The sequence below is a fragment of the Oryctolagus cuniculus genome, chromosome 11 (assembly GCF_051225735.1).
Source record: "Oryctolagus cuniculus isolate XC-2025 breed Fujian yellow rabbit chromosome 11, ASM5122573v1, whole genome shotgun sequence".
Lineage (NCBI taxonomy): Eukaryota > Metazoa > Chordata > Mammalia > Lagomorpha > Leporidae > Oryctolagus > Oryctolagus cuniculus.
The window spans coordinates 5,041,372-5,058,263 of record NC_142877.1 but is presented as its reverse complement, the minus strand read 5'-3'; the positions used below and the strand labels follow the sequence as shown (position 1 = coordinate 5,058,263).

The 16,892-nt window shown below is 56.3% G+C and overlaps 1 long non-coding RNA gene across 2 annotated transcripts; it reads right to left on the bottom strand.

Annotated features, from left to right (window-relative positions):
• Nucleotides 1–12,392: 12,392 nt before the first annotated feature.
• LOC149123305 (uncharacterized) lies at nt 12,393–14,531 on the bottom strand. Of its 2 annotated transcripts, none has more exons than XR_016215707.1 (3): nt 14,050–14,531; nt 13,241–13,679; nt 12,393–12,921 (listed from the first exon to the last, which is right to left on the bottom strand). It is a non-coding gene; the product is annotated as an uncharacterized LOC149123305 (long non-coding RNA). The 2 variants fall into 2 exon arrangements; XR_016215708.1 differs by having other exon boundaries at nt 13,331–13,679.
• Between the last annotated feature and the right edge of the window lie 2,361 nt (nt 14,532–16,892).

Genomic DNA, 16,892 nt, shown 5'->3' with positions numbered 1-16,892 from the left:
CTGTTGTCTGCAGTTCCCTTACGCGCTGGAGCCTCGGCAGGACTGCCTGTCCGGACACCTGGGGCCTTGGCGGTGCCCTCCTGCCACGCGGGTGGCACACCTGCGGGTTGCCGGGAGGTCAGAGAGGCGGTTTCCACCGGCGCGTGGTCGGCTTATCTTCCACGTGTGCTCAATTTAAGCTCTGGCCTGTGGAAGAGGGGCGCTCTGTCTGTTTCTCATTTGAGCAGACTCCACAACAGGGCCCTCCTTTTCTTTCTGGGGTCTAGTGTCAGGGACTTAACGTTCCTGTATTTGAATGTCAAAAAACAAAGCAAAATAATGGTGGGTCACGGCTGGGTGAGAAGCAGAGAGAAGCCCTCCTCCTCCCGCGTGGCAGGAGAGGCTGTGCCGAGGGCTCTGGCACAGCGGGCAGGCGGTTCAATCAGCCTCGCTTTGCAAGGTCGCCTGGACTTGCAGGGAGCTGCCATCGGCCACCAAGGTGAGGGCCTTCGAGGGTCCTGAAGGGGCTTCCCTTTGGCCCTGACCAGCAGGCCACGGGCACAGGGCTCTGCCCTTTGGAGACCAGCAGAGGTTTGCTTTGTGCATTCCCGAGCAGCTGTCTGGGCCGTGCAGGCCCCGGGGTAGAGGCTGTTCTGGGGTCATGGTGACAGACACCTCGGGTTTCCGTTCCGCTTGACGGTGCTCGTTTGCTCTCTGAAATCTTTAGGTCACCACTGCAGGGGGCTTGGGGACACATGGCCATGCAGGCGCGACCCCTTCCCTGTTTTGCCAAGCCCGGGCTGGCATCTGGCTGGAGGTGGGTACTCATGCCAGGCGTATCACACCTTCCAAGTCTTTGTCTGCCAGTAACCTGGAACACGATCTTCTACAGAAACAAACCTGACCTTAGGGTTTTTAGAAATTGCCGGTACACGAGAGCCCATGGCTTCTTGGGACGCTCAATTATTTTTGGCAGGGTCGTAAACGCTGGTTTCCCTGCTGCTTTTGGATAGCATCTTGGGGGTGGGGGTGGGGAGGCTCGGTTCCAAGGGCCTGGCCAAGGGGTAGGTTTGTCAAGCGTGTTTACAGTCAAATCTCCGTGGTTTTTTTCCTTGTTGTTCTTTCTTAAAGACACAAGCGGTGTTGCTCTTGGCTTCTAAGCATTCGCCAAGGAGCGATGCTTGCTCAGTGAGTGAGAAGTGAGAGTCGGGTGGCGGACGGGGATGCCCTGGCCTCTGGCCCCTGCTGAGGCTTAAGGGCCTTGGGGTCTCTAAGGATATTATGGAATGAGTTGTACCCTGGGGAAGATACGTTCAAGGTCAAGTCCTGATCCCCGGGCATGGGGCCTTGCTGGGGAACGGGGCTGTTGGGGTTCGGAAGTAGCATCCTCGGGGAGAGGACGCCTCAATCCCGCAGGGCTGGCATCCTTACTAGGAGATGCGAGAGACACGGACGTGGAGGGGAGAAGGCCGCGTGGTGCTGGTAATGGAGGTTGCAGGGACGCAGCACAAGCCCCGGGGTGGCCGCCCCGGAGCGGGCGGGGCCAGGATTCTCCTCGGGGTTCAGAGGGGCCCTGCTGACGCCTTGATTCTGGTTTGTGGCCTCTGGGACCGGGCGACGGTGGACGTCTTCCGAGCCTCTCCGGTGTGGCTCTCTGCCACAGCCACCCCAGGACACTGGTGCCGTGGGCGAGTACTTCCTCCTTCTCTTCCTCCGGTCTCTCCGTGGGCTCCTGTCTTTTTCGGTTTTCTTTTTTAAAGACTTATCTATTTATGTGAAAGGCAGAGCTACAGAGAGAGGTCTCCCATCCGCTGGGTCACTCCCCAAATGGCTGAAGTGGCCCTGGGCTGGGCCAGGCCAAAATAGGGAGCCAGGAGCTTCTTCCAGGTTTCCCACATGGATGCAGGGACCCAAGCACTTGGGCCATCTTCTACTGCTTTCCCAGGCCATTAGCAGGGAGCTGGATCAGAAGTGGAGCAGCCGGGACTTGAACCAGTATCCATATGGGATGGCGGCACTGCAGGCTGTGGTTTAACAGCACTGCACCGTAGTGCTGGCCCTGGGCTCCTTTCCTAAACGGAGGATCTTTCTGCACAAGGGATGAGAGCGCTGCCTGTGCAGTCCAGCCTTCCAGGGCAAGTCCACCTGTCACGTGGCACAGGATTCCCCCTCTGCTTCCTCCTTAACACTGGGGGTGCCGCCAACCACAGCAGCCCACGGCCTGGTCTTCAGGGCAGGCTGGCTTCTGGGGGGTGTCTCTGGCCAGCATCTCCACCCCGGGCTTCTCAGGGGGTCTCTGGCCAGCATCTCCACCCCTGGCTCCTTCAGGGGGTGGAGGGGGGTCTCTGGCCAGCATCTCCATCCAGTCAGCCCTCAGCTCCATCCCGCTTGTGTCATCACACTGGGTGCCGACTCGCAGAGACCACCTGCTGCTGGCAGGAAATTAAGGGCAGCAAAACCCAAGTGCAAACCTGGCCTTCGCCTCCCAGCCTCTGGTGTCACAGAGCCACTCGGCTCCTGTCCCAGGTGACCCCGCAGGTACTTGAAGACGGTCATCCTGCTGCCTCTGAGGCACCCATCCTGAGCAGCCTGAGCGGTCTCTGGTGGTTTCAGCCCCACGAACCCTGGCAGCTGCAGCCCGGCCCTCTTGACCTGCAGTTGGAGAAAACAGAAGGAGTAGATCTTCCAGATGGAGTCGTGCCGCTAAAAATCGGGCGAAGTCCTGCTGACGAGAGCAAGGCACGCAGCGACCTGCAGGAGGAGACACCACGGTGGACAGCATCTGTGCAAAGGCCCTGGGGTGAGTTGTGCTTGGTTATCCCTGAAGAGCAGTGAGGCGCTGGAATGAGTGGGATGGGGCCCCTAGGGCTTGCTCCCAGTGAGGTGGGGGCTGATGTTGTTTGGGCCATGGAAGTTTCTGGATCTTCCATTCTGACATGACCCCTCAGCCGCCGAATGGGACGGACTGGGGTTCTGTGTGATTCCAGCCGTGTGCACTTCTCGAGTCCTGAGCCATCTTTCTCTACTTCCTCCCTGTAGAGGGCTGTGTGAGAGAGGGCTGGCCGCTCGCTCCAGGGCACGACTTCTTCCCCGGGGTGTGCTGAGCGGGTGTGTGAGCCAGGGTTGCAGCGCGCACAGAGGCTCACAGGGGCCGCGCTGCAGGCGCCCACCCCGAGCCCAGCCACGGGTTCCCGCTGTGGGGCCCGGGGAAGTGAGGGTGGCACCGGCGCGCTGGCGACGGCAGAGTGCTCTCTACTGTGGTTTGGTGTCCTTCTCCAAGATGGCTGTTGGAGCGCAAGCTGCCTGGGTCTGCAGGAGCCGGGGAAGTCTTCGTTCCGCCCCGGCCCCAGCTCCCAGGATTCTGATTCTCCCGTCGGACACGTTGTGGCTTTTGTTTGCTTCTGTGGGCTTTTTACAAACATAGACAACAGCCTACTATAGGTATCTTGCACTATTTTTTTGTTTGTTTTTGAAGATTTATTTTATTTGAAAGGCAGAGAGAGGAAGAGAGAGATCTTCCATCTGTGGGTTCACTCCAAATGGCTGCAACGGCCAGGGCTGGGACAGCCCAAAGCCAGGAGCCAGGAGCTTCTCAGGTCTCCCACGTGGGTGCAGGGGCCCAAGCACTTGGGCCATCCTCCATTGCTTTCCCAGGCCACAGCAGAGAGCTGGATCGGAAGTGGAGCAGCTGGGACTCGAACCCGTGCCCATACAGGATGCCGGCGTCACAGACCCCGGCCCTGCACTATGCTTTTTAACTTAATAGAGGAGGTGCTCTTCAAACAGTTGATGAGAAATTCGTGTTATGAAAAAATTGGGCATGGACTTGAAATTTTTTTCAGCAAAATAAGTGTTTCTTTTAAAAATTTATGTATTTGAGAGAGCACTCCCACCTGCTCGTTTCATTTACCAAATACCCACAGCAGCCAGGCCTGGGCCAGGCTGAAGCCGGGAGCCAGGAGCTCCATCCAGGTTGTCCGTGTGGCTGGCAGGGAGCCGGCACCTGCTGCGTCCCGGGTGTGCATCAGCAGGAAGCTGGGGTCCGAGGGAAGCTGCACTTGGATGCAGGATGCAGGCATCCCAGGCAGCCCGCTCACCACCACGGCAAACATCCACCCTCAGCCTGCCTTTTAATTCTGTCTCCGTGAACTTTTCTGACACACAGTGCATGTGGTGTGTGTGTGGTGTGTGTGCTGTTTCTGACACCCGTGGCTGTGCAGAGTGCAGAGCTCCTGTTGACTGAATGCCTGCCGAGTGCGGAGTCCTCCCTGTGCTGAGTCCTCCCGCCCCGCCGGGCTGCTGTCGGCCCCTCCCTCATCCATCTGCCTTTCAGCAGAGCCCTGGGCGAGACAACTCCCAGTTTGCTTCCAGCGTAGCCTAGTGAGGGAGCAGGTGGGTTCCCTGGAGGGGCCATCTTGGTTCGAACCTGCTCCCACCACCTTCCTGACGCCGGGGCCTGGCGTGGCCCCCTCCCCCGCCCCAGGCTGGGGGTCCCCAGGGTGCAGGGAGAGCTGTGCCCGGCTGTGATCACGGCTCAGTCTAGCGTGGCTTCCTCTCTGGGCCTGTGATTGTTCTGCTGCGTGAGCGCGGACACTTGCTGTTTGCAAACTCGCAGACTCCTCACGTGGGTTGGGCCGAGCGTGCCAGAAGCAGTCGGCTCGAAGTCCTACAGAGGCGAGTGCGGTCCGCGGGGTGCGGGGTGCTGGCGGCTCTCGGTGCGTGTGGTTTGCGGGATCGGCCGTTCGCCCGTCTTCACCAGGAACAGGGGAAGCGGCCAGTTCCTCCACAGCTCACCCCATACCTGTAGGTAGCATTTTCTGGAAAAAAAAAAATTCTTATAACGTATTTTTCCCTCTTTTTGAAAAAACTCAGCTCCTCAAGGTATAATTTGCGTGTACTGAACTACATATTTGAGGGCAGGATTTAATGCTTTGTGACAGGTCTGTCGCCCCCAAAGTAGGTGCTTGTGTTCCGGGGTTTCGTGGTCCTTCCTTTGTCACCCACGACTGTACCCCTAGTTGCTCCCACCTGCTGTCTGCCCGTGAGGTTGCATTCACATTTTCTTTTGTTTTCTCAGGTTTGTTTATTTATTTGTAGAGTGACAGAGATCGGCCATTTGTTGGTTCGCTCCCCAAGTGGCTTCAACGGTCAGGGCCAGGCCAGGCCGCTGTCGGGAGCCTGGGACAACATCCGGTCTCCCACCCGGGTGGCGGGGCCTCAGGCACTGGGGCTGACACCTGCTGCCTCTGCAGGTGCACAAGCAGGGAGCTGGATCAGAAGAGGAGCAGCCGGGGCTCGGACTGGCGCTGGTACGAGATGCCCGCATCGCAAGCGGCAGCCTACCCTGCCCACAGCGCTCGTTCGCATTTTCTAGAATTTTTTTAAAGCTTATTTTTTTATTTATTTTTTTAAATTTATTTTTATTTTTTGACAGGCAGAGTGGACAGTGAGAGAGAGAGACAGAGAGAAAGGTCTTCCTTTTGCTGTTGGTTCACCCTCCAATGGCTGCCACAGCTGGTGCACCGCACTGATCTGATGGCAGGAGCCAGGTGCTTCTCCTGGTCTCCCATGGGGTGCAGGGCCCAAGGACTTGGGCCATCCTCCACTGCACTCCCTGGCCACAGCAGAGAGCTGGCCTGGAAGAGGGGCGACCGGGACAGAATCCGGCACCCCGACCGGGACTAGAACTCGGTGTGCCAGCGCCGCAAGGTGGAGGATTAGCCTAGTGAGCCGCGGCGCCGGCTTTTCTAGAATTTACGTAAATAGAAGCCTACAGTGTACAGGTGGGGTGGGGGTCCTGGCTCCTCTCCCCCACTTGTGTGGGCAGCTTGTTCCTTTCTGTCGCCACCTAGGAGGGCCCTGCCCCAGTCTGTTGACTAATCCCCGGCTGATGGACGTCTGGACTCTTTCCAGTTGTTGTCTTTGCAAAGAAAGCTGCTGAGAACATTGGCGCGCGCATCTCTGGTGGGCATATGCTTCCCTGGCCTCGGGACGGGGCCTCTGAGCCGGGCGGCGGAGGCCTGGCCTGTGCCTGGCAGTCTTTCCCCCTGCACCAGGAGGAAGGAGGGGCGTGGCTTGGTTCCGGCCCCATCTTTCTCCGGGTCTGAAATTCACCTGCTCCTCTCGTGGTTCTGTCTGTCCTGTGAATCCCAGCCTGGCTGAGTCCGAGCCCCTGGCCTGGTTGTGAGTCCCGGCTGTGTCGCTGAGCTGTGCGAGGACGCGCAGCTGTGATGATGTGCAGCAAGTCCCGGGCCTTGCCCAGCTGCGCCATCCCTGATCAGCATTTATTTAAAAAAATTATTTGTGTATTGGAAAAGCAGAGAGACACACAGAGACCAAAAGATCTGTGGTTCACTGGTTCACTCCCCAAATGCCTGCAAAAGCCAGGCTTGGGTCAGGCCGAAGTCAGGAGCCCAGAACTCAATCTGGGGCCCCCCGCCATGGGTGGCAGGGACCCAAGGGCTTGAGCCGTCATCTGATGTCTTGTACATGTTAGCAGGAAGCTGGAGTCCAGAGCCAAGTCGGGACTCAAACTCTGCTCTGCTCCGGGACGTGGCCTCCCACGTGGCACCTTAACCGCTGTACCGAATGCTCGCCACCCCCTGTTTATTTTTTCCAGTTCCACAGAGAGTTGCTACTTCGCCAAGTTACAGAGAAAATCACACAATAAGAGGGGACAGGGAGGGGAGACGCAGGTCGGCTGCTAGGGAAGGAAACAAGGAACGGAAACAGAAAAGTGAGTTTCAGAGGCAGAGCCGTTCTGTCCACTGGTGAGGGGCTTCCAGGGTGCTGGCCGTGGTCTGGGTGACTTAGTCCTCGCTGTGCTTGTGACCCTGGGCTCGTCCATCACGTTCTCCTTGATCGTCTGATTCTGCGCTCCCACCCGCGGTCCCTGGAGGGAAAGGACCCTGAGTGCAGCCTGCTGCCCCTCCCACTGGGCCTCTCCAGAACCCCTGCACCCAGATCATCCCCTGAATCCCCCCTACGGCCCCTCCCCGGCCTCCCCATGGCCTCCCCCACTCTCCTGGAAGCCCGAGGGATCCCGCAGACTGCACGTGCAGGCGGGACGTCAGTCCATGGTGTCCCACCCCGAGTCCTGGCCCCAGCTCCTCCCTCGTCCAGGCCAGGCCCCGTCCTGCCTAGGAATTGTCGGTGCCTGCTGTCCCCCGCTGGCCCAACTCCTCCTGAAGGCTGGGTTCAGTTGCCCCGCCCCCCTCAGAGACAATGACTCTGACCCTGGGAGCAGAAAGCCCCCAGGCCCTCTGCCACCCTCCCCAGCACTGCCCCTGCTCCGGGGTTCCTTGGGAAACAGAACAGGAGCCACAGGTGTGAGTGGCACCCTTAGGATTCACTCTGCGTGCTGGGTCATTGTCGCACTTCCTACTCACTTGTTTTCATGTGGTCTGAACATTTTTTTAAAAAAAGATTTTTATACAGAGAAAGAGATTTCTACCTGATGACTCACTCCCCAAATGGCCGCAATGGCCAGGGTGGGCCAGGCTGAAGCCAGGAGCCTGGAACTCCACCCAGGTCTCCCACATGGAAGGCAGGGCCCAAGCACATGGGCCATCGTCCGCTGCTTTCCCAGGCGCATTATCAGGGAGCTGGATTGGAAGTGGAGCAACTGGGGCTTGAACTAGTGACCATATGGGGATGCCGGCATTGCAAGCCATGGCTTAACCCACTGTACCACAATGACAGCCCCTCAATTTTTTTTGGGGGGGTCTAAAATTTTTTAAAGCAAAAATACTATTTTCCCAGTTAAAAAAGAACTCACATAATGTTTGCACGAATGAATGATGGTTCCACGCTATGGAAAGGAGTGAAGGAACCCGTGCAAAGTCGTAAGGCAGAAACCCCAGCATGGACGTTGGGTGTCCCACACTGGATCAGAGCCGTGGTCCTTACACTGGATCAGAGCCGTGGTCCTTACACTGGATCAGAGCCGTGGGCCCACACTAGATCGGAGCCGTGGGCGATCGGAGCCGTGGGCCCACACTGGATCGGAGCTGTGGGCCCACACTGGATCGGAGCTGTGGGTCCCACACTGGATCAGAGCCGTGGTCCTTACACTGGATCGGAGCTGTGGGTCCCACACTGGATTGGAGCCGAGGGTCCCACACTGGATCGGAGCCGTGGGTCCCACACTGGATCGGAGCCGTGGGCCCACACTGGATCAGAGCTATGGTTTCCCACCTGCAGCTGCAGCGTTCCCGCGGGCTCTTCAAAACCTGTCACAGTGACCGGCCCAAGTCCATTTAAGGGGAGTCCTCACTTCTTCCCAGCTGGACGGTGAGAGGAGCAGCAGGGCCTTGTGAAGTAAGGGGTCCCCATCAGGTGCGGGGGCCTGGTCCTCGCCCGTTTCCCTCCCTGCTCCTGTCCTCAGCCTGTGGTGGAGAAGCCTCTCCCACTGTGCCCCCTGCACCCCAAGCCGGCAGGGGCTGTAGCTCCCCTTCTCTCTGGCTCGGGCGTATTGACTTTTGGGGAGCAGGAGACATCCTTCTGCTAGCGCTGTCACTAGTTCAGTGGTGCTAAGGCGTCAGCCATTCTTAGAAAATCTTCGCGAATTCTCTCAACTGCTTCCTTTTCGTTTTCGTCTGCCCCATCCATCGCTGCAAAGCAGTGGCTGGCGGGCTGATGTTTGGCGCCTCCGCTTGGTGTCCGAATCCCACGTCAGCTCTGCTGCTGGTTCCAGCTTCCTGCTGCTGTGGGAGGCACCAGGGATGGCTGGGGTGGTTGGGTCCCTCACACCCACGTGGGAGGCCTGGCTGGAGTTCTGGGCTCCTGGCTTGCTTTGGTTGGGCCCAGCTCTGGCTGTTGGGGTGCTGTTTTGGAAGTGAAGCATTGGATGGAAGATTGCTTTTCAAATAAATACAATTTGAACAAAAAAGTGTCACATTTATTTCAGACGAAAGCACTCCCAGTACTGGGCCTGTGTGGTCATGCCGAGGAGCAGCCCCGACGGGTCACCTCTGGGGAGGGCACTGCTGGCCTGGGTGTGGACCTCTACGACCCCGCAGTACTCGGCTCAGCACCTGCACCTGCCAAGCAGCAGTTAGTGGAGTTCGGAGTGCTCAGTACAGGCCACTGTGTAGCCCCTTTGAGCCGGGTGGACTGGAGCAATCTCCTGGCAGAGGACAGAAGAAAAGGGAGGAGGAAGCGAGGAGAGAGCTGGGGGGCAGGCGAGAAGCCCCTCCAGGCTGTGGGGAGGGTGGGGCTCCGGGTCCCCCGCTGGGCACTTGTTTTGGGGGCTCCATGCGGCTGCTGCCGCTCAGGTGGCCTCACCTGCTCGCACCCTCAACCCTGGGTGCTCCCCGGCGTCATGTCCTGAAGCCCTGGCTCCTGTCCTCTTGGCTCCTGTGTCACTCGGGTACAGCCGTGCAGCCTGCTGCTCCCCCTCCTAGCCCCTGCTGTCCGGGAAGTCGTCCTGCTCCTTCCCCAGCTGTGCCAGTGTCCGGCTGCGGCTCTGGCTCAATCTACATGTTCAGTACATACTCACGGCAGGCGTGAGTGACTAACCTATTTGTGGTGAAAGGCCCGACAGTGATCTGGCGAGACAGTGGAGGGGAGGGGCCGGCGCTGTGGGGCAGTGGCTGAAGATGCTGCGGGCGTGCCCACATCCCGCACGGAGAGCCTGGAGTGAGCCCCACCTCCACTTCTGTCGCTCCCCGTCTTTGTGGAGGAACGACACAGGACCCTGCACTGTTCTTTTGTCTGCTCGGCCCTCCCCGGGTTTGCTGCTGGTTCTTCCCGGGTTGGCTACCGACCCTTCCACTTCCGTGGAAGGGCGGTTCCCCCTGCCACATTCCCCACTTCCGCAGGGGAGCGGCACACCGCCGGCCGGCTCTCTCGGGGGCTGCACAGGTGTTCCTCTTAGATGTTCCCCTTAGATGTTCCTGGTGCATGCCGTCTCTCTCCTCCTTTATAGTCCTCCTCCGCCAATCCTAACTCGGCTGCCCACACGCCAAGTACGCTGCTCTCCTCCAATCAGGAGCAGGATCAGCTCCTGGAGGTCATCACTCAAGTTGGCAAGAGGCAGCTGCGTAGAAGCTGTTTTCTCCTCTCCCAGCGCCATATTGTGGGAGAGCAGATGCATAGAATAAGTCTTAATTCCAGTAACTCAGTCCAGTCCGGGTTGCTCCCCACAACTTCCAGTCCAGCTTTCTGCTAATGCACCTGGAAGGCAGCAGGTGGTGGCCCGGGTACTTGGATCCGTGCCGCCCACACGGATGACCTGTGTGAGATCGTTGGCTTCCGGTTCCAGGCCTTGCCCAGCCCTGGTGGTGGTGGGCATCTGCACAGCAGGTGGGCGATACATCTCTCTCTGTCTCCTTCTCTCACTCTTGCTCTACGTTGCAGATAAATAAAAACAAAGAAAGGCAATTAAGGGCATTCTCCCATGCATCCTGCTGCCCAGCCACCCACCCGCCATGCTGGTCCCTGGACCTTCCCTGGCGGAGCCCATTAGGGACACGTGCATCAATCCACCGGTCACGTGCACGTCTAACACCGCTGGCGAAGTCGCCACACCAGGAGGGCTCACCGGAACACTGACCCGCGCCATTTCCGGCACCCATCAGCCTCTGGGGAAATCATTTTCATTTTCATTTCTGGCCTGGGACGATGTTTCTGGGAAGTCTCCAGCCTTGGGAGCCCAGCCCCTCCCTGCCCCAGGAAGACTGTGGCGCCCCTCACTTAGGCTCCCACAATCCCCTGGGAGCCCCGCTCTGCCCCCCCCAGTCTGTAATTGGCTGAGCACCATGATGGAGGGGGTGTGGTGTGAGCTACCTAACCCGTGTCAGAAGATTCACACCTACGCTGGTTTGGGAAGGACGGCAGAGACACGGAGAGGCAGGAGTCTCAAGGCCTGGGCTTCCTCCCCCCGCCACCTTGTTGGCGTGGCTCTGGCTCCGAAAGAGGGGAGAGGGCTTTGTCGCCAGGCCCCACTTCCGTATTGCCCCCAGGCTGACCCAGGGCCAGTTCCTGTTCTAAGACTTCCCAAAGCCTGGGCCAGGGCCTGGTGCTGCGGCACAGGGAATTAAGCCGCTGCCGTGGCGCTGGCATCCATATCAGAGCACCTGCTGGAGCGTAGACTGCTCTGCTTCTGCCTCCCTCAGGCTCCAGGAGGTGGAGCTGGAGGCTCTGCAGACTGTCAAGGCGCAGAAGGATCTTGCTCTGGGCGTTGGCGCCATCTTAGAACCTGGGCCAGGAGACCAAGTGGAGGAAGAAGCCAACACACAGGCTAAAGTGCCTATGACGAAGGGTGGACGGAGGTCACAGTAAATTGCCAGCTTGTGTACCTGTGTGCCTGTGTACCCTCATGTCCATGTGCCCGTGTACCCACGTGTCATGTACCCATGTAACCTGTGTACCTGTGTACCCGTGTGCCTGTGTACCCACGTGTCCATGTGCCCGTGTACCCACGTGTCATGTACCCATGTAACCTGTGTACCTGTGTATGCATGTAACTTGTGTACCCGTGTACCCACGTGTCATGTACCCATGTAACCTGTGTACTCATGTACCCGTGTGCCTGTGTACCCACATGTCCATGTGCCCGTGTACCCACGTGTCATGTACCCATGTAACCTGTGTACCAGTGTATGCATGTAACTTGTGTACCCGTGTACCCACGTGTCCATCTACCCATGTAACCTGTGTACCTATGTACCCGTGTGCCTGTGTACCCACATGTCCATGTGCCCGTGTACCCACGTGTCATGTAACCTGTGTACCTGTGTACCCGTGTACGCATGTAATTTGTGTACCCATATGCCCATCTACCCATGTAACCTGTGTACCCATGTACCCTTTTAACTTGTGTACCCATGTGTCCATCTACCCATGTATCCTTCACCCATATACTTGTGTACCTATGACCCGTGTCCATCTGCCCATGTACCGTGATGGCCGAAGGAGTGCTAGTCAGGGGTGCTGGAGGCCAGGCTGGAGATGCAGGGGCTGGACTGCCTGCTCTCTCTACAACTTGTCTCTCGAAGGATGTGAACTTCCATCCCCATTGGACCACCAAAACCGCCTTTGAGAGACCCACCTGGCTGACACCTGAACAGTCCCTGATGGCTCTTTGCCCTGGGCCTGTGACATGCTGTTCTCAGGTGTGGCTGAGTTTAACACAGGCACAGTAAATCATCATTTCTGCTGTCTTAGCTGAAGAGGAAAAACACAAGCTAAGGATCTTAGAAGTCCAATTGCTGGCCCAAGGAGGTGTGTACAGCTTGGAGGCTCAGATGATCCCATGGCCAGCGAGTGACCCCTGGAGAGTGAACCAAGACGCACTCAGCAGCACCACTCAGCTGGGTCTCTAGCTGCTGCTAACTTAGATGAGTTTTCTTAATTTTAGTATTCTTTATTTTTTAAAGATTTATTTTTATTATTTGAAAAGCAGAGTTACAGAGAGAGGGGGAGAAACAGAGAAATCCTCCATCCGCTGGTTCACTTCCCAAATGGCTGCAATGGCCAGGGCTGGGCCAGCCTGAAGCCAGGAGCCAGGAGCTTCTGCCAGGTCTCCCACGTGCGTGCAGGGGCCCAAGCACTTAGGCCATCTTCTCTGCTCTCCCAGGGCATTAGCAGGGAGCTGCATTGGAAGTGGAGCAGCTGGGACTCGAACTGGTACCCAGAAGGGATGCTGGCACCACAGGTGGAGGCTTGCACCAAGACACTGGCCCCTAATTTCAGTATTCTTAATTGCTGATGATCTGATAGAAAAGTATCCCAGTATGGCAATGAATACATGTGTTACTTAATTTAAACAAATCTTTTTAATTGACACATAATAGCTATGAATATTTATGGCTGCAATGTGACAATCCAATGCGTGCATCCAATTTGTAGCGAGCCAGTCAGCTCACTTAGCGTTTCCACCTCCTTGGGCAGTTACTGTTTCTTTGCTCTGGGAATCTTCGAATTGCTCTCTTCTTGCTCCTTATAAAACACATAATAAAATAACGTAAACCACAATCACCCGGCTGTACTGTGGAGTTCTGGGATTTATCCCTCCTGCCTAATTACATCACTGTGCCCGCCACCCCCTCCCTGTTAGTGAAATGGTGCTGCCGTTTTTCCTGGGGCACCATCTCAAGCCCCAGACACCGTCTTAGGCTCTGGCCCCATGGCCATCTTGTACAGTAAGCCTCACTCCTAAGCCCAGGCGGGCTCCCTAGAAGTCAGGTGACCAGAGGCCCAACCACAAGCATCAGCTCCACCCCCACCCTAATGGGATTTGCTGCTCCCACATCCTCACCTCTGCAAGGCTGCATGAGACCTGTTCTAGTGCAGCCTGCTGTTTTTTCACGCGTGGGGAGGTAGCCTGTCCCCCTCCCCGACCACACACCTTCTCCCTTACTCCAGCGTTTGGTGTCTTTGTGGTGGTGGCTTTCATTAGTCTGTGACTCGGATCCAGGCTCTGCCATTGACCTTGCTTTCCCTTCAGGGATGTGGGCTGCTTTGGGACCCTAGATGATGACTTCTTTTTAAATATTTATTTATTTGAAAGGCAGAGTAACAAAGAGGCAGAGGCGGAGAGAGAGAAAGGTCTTTCATCTGCTGGTTCACTCCCCAAATGTCTGCAATGGCCAGAGCTGAGCCGATCTGAAGCCAGGAGCTTCTTCCGGGTCTCCCACGTGGATGCAGGGGCCCAAGCACTTGGGTCATCTTCTGCTTTCCCTGGCCGTAGCAGAGAGCTGGAACGGGAAGAGGAGCAACCGGGACTCGAACTAGCACCCATATGGGACGCTGGCACCACAGGCGGAGTCTTAGCCCACTACGCCACAACTCCGGCCCAGGAATCCTGGACTTCTGCCAACCACAGAACTCATCCCTAAGACTTCCTTCTTCACCACCGGATGCTCTGATTCCCATTCACACTCTGGCCCTCCAAATCCTGCGGTGAGACCCGAGGTCTGCGGCGACCTCTCCCACGGGTGTGGTTCCGCTCCCCTTCGTCGCGAAGTCCTGGTACCAGTCCCACTATCTCCCATGGGCTTCACGCCTCCCGTGGGCTCTGTGCCTCTGCAGGGGCTTTAGGCCCTTACTGTCCGCTCTGCCCCTTACCCTCCTCGTTGGACTGCCATGATGCGGGGGGTGCCTGCTATCCACCACTCCCACCCCGTGGCCGCTACGGGAGCTTCCTCGTCCCGTGTTCCGTTCGGCTCTCCTGGTTGTTGGCTCCCGAGTAATCTCGTTTCTCTCCAATTGGCCCCGATCGCAAACGCCATCACCACATCTTTCTCTGTAATCAGGCACGGCCCCGTGTGACCTCGACAACCAGTCCCAATGCTGCTGACCAGCACGTTTGGCCCCAACATTACTGGGGACCTGCCACTTCTGTGAGCGCTCGGAAGGGTGGGGGATCTATGTCTCAGGCTTCTCCCATCTCCGTGCAGACCTCTGACTTCGTGTTCTCTTAGCTTCCGGGAGTCCCACCGAAGAGCCCAAACCATTTCTTCTACATTCGCTGCTCCAGCTCTCACTGTACACCCCCCCCCCCCATCCCGCCCAGGAATTCCAAGAAGCCACATGTGTTTCCATTCCCGTCTCCTGCTCACCCTTATCTGGAAACCAGTCCTGGTCCATTTCTACTCCTCCCCACACCTTTGTCTTATCTCAGACCCAATCTTTGTTCCGACCTTAGCCTCTCCCTCTCCTGTTCCACTTTTGCCATAAAAACAACAAGGGAGTGGTGATTCCATCCTCCTTGCTCGCTGTTTACTGAAAACAACTGACCCATCCCACCCTCTGATGGCTCTTTTTTTCTATCCTGAGCAAGCCAGACAGGATAAAGGATTGCAAATCAGGTGTTTTGATGGGTTTTGTCCCTGCCTTGTAACCGAATGTCAAAGTGACTTCGCCAGATCTCCTCAGTTCCTACAAACTCGATTTCTTGGTCCCATTAGTGTGTATTCCCTAGATATTTCATTCGTTAGTGCTGGGTTAACAGTCAAAACTGTCTCCTCCTAAACCTTCACCTCCGTTCTGCCACTCTTTTTTTTTTTTTTTTTTTTTTTTTAAGATTTATTTATTTATTTGAAAGGCAGAGTTACAGAGAGGCAGTGAACCATCTACTGGTTCACTCCTTAAATGGCTGCAACGGCCAGAGCTGTGTTGATCTGAAGCCAGGAGCCACCCACAGGCGTGCAGGGGACTAAGGACTTGGGCCATCTTCCACTTCCTTCCCAGGCCAGAGCAGAGAGCTGGATTGGAATTGGAGCAACTGGGACTCGAACTGTTACTGGTGAATGTCAGGGTTCTTGTCTTCATGCAAGAAAGAATTCAGGCGTGAGACAGAGAGCAGGGGAAAGCAAAATAGCAAGGTTTATTAGGGCAGGGACATCTGTAAGAATGGATGAGCACCTCTCCAGACAGGACCTGAGAGAGAGCGCCCGGTCGCTCAGACTTGGGTTACATGGTTGAGTGGAGAGAGTACACCTGGGCAGGCCAGGCGGGCTCAGCAGAGAGGCAGAGGGCTGAGCGCGCAGTCCAGTTGAGGCCGGGGTTTTTAAGGGAATGGGTCTTGCCTTCCTGCCTCTTCTCCTCCTGGAACAAAGGATTTCTTGGATGTAAATAGAAAAACTCCCATCTGAGTTTTCCCCTGAAGTTATCAGACAGGGGGAAGCCTGGCTGGCGTCACCCCAGTTAGAGGAAGGGTGGGCAGGACACCCTGGAGGATCTGAGCAGGATATTTGAAATGCAGATATCAGGCAGAAGGGGCGGGGACCCCCACCTGGCAGGTTATTGGGCAGAAGGGGCAGGGCAGGTTGTTTCAAGTACAGATACTGGGCTGCCCCTGAAACATTATCCGGATGACTTTGAGATGCATATGCTGGACCTAAACGTCTCCTTAGGCCTTTGTTACACACCCATAAGCTCATATCTGACTTCCTACCTAACAGAACCAGTGCCATATGGGATGGCAGCTCTACCTGCCAAGCCACAGTGCCAGCCCCACTCTCTTTTATCCTAGCCACCTTGGCGTCTCTCCTGCCCTGCACCAGGAGGACCATAAAGCCCTGAGATAAATTTCAGAAATCCCACACCCATGTATCTCTCCCAACCTATGTGAAATAATGATCAAGACTCCTGGCCCTTCAAACCAGCAGGCTCGATGGGTTAATTACTATTTCCAGACACATCCCCTTTTCCATAATTGCCCCTTACTCTGTCACCTATCAGATTCTCCTTGGGAATCTGGAGGGGTGCCATCTGCTCTGATGGATGCCCTCCCCCATTTAGCCTAACACAATGGTGGACAGTAATTTCCAAACTTGTCTTGCAACTTGGGTTGACAGGTTTCTGATAGCAATGGGTGATCAGCGCTCATGGTAGCCCCCTAAAGTGGATTTTACAGTCTCTGGTTTAATGTCACTGATTTGTAGCTAGAGTTTTATAAAAGGAGTAGCATTCCATATACATGCAATTTTGACCTTAATTCAGGTGAAGGTATGATATAATATCAACATCTTCAGTCATCCAGGTGTAGTTGCTAAATGTAAATTGGGTAAAGGCAAATGAGATAAATGTGTCTAAATGTAAACATTGATACTCTTTTTTTAAAAAAAATATTTATTTATTTTACTTGAAAGAGTTACACAGAGAGAGAAGGAGAGAGAGAGAGAGAGAGAGAGAGAGGTCTTCCATCTGCTGGTTCACTTCCCAAGTGGCCACAATGGTCAGAGCTGCACCAATCTGAAGCCAGGAGCCAGGAGCTTCTTCTGGACCTCCCATGCAGGTGCAGGGGCTCAAGGACTTGGTTCATCTTGTACTGCTTTCCCAGGCCACAGCAGAGAGCTGGATCGGAAGTGGAGCAGCCAAGTCTTGAACTGGTGCCCATATGGGATGCTGGCACTGCAGGTGGTGGCTTTACTAGCTATGCCACAGAGTCAGCCCCAACACTAATA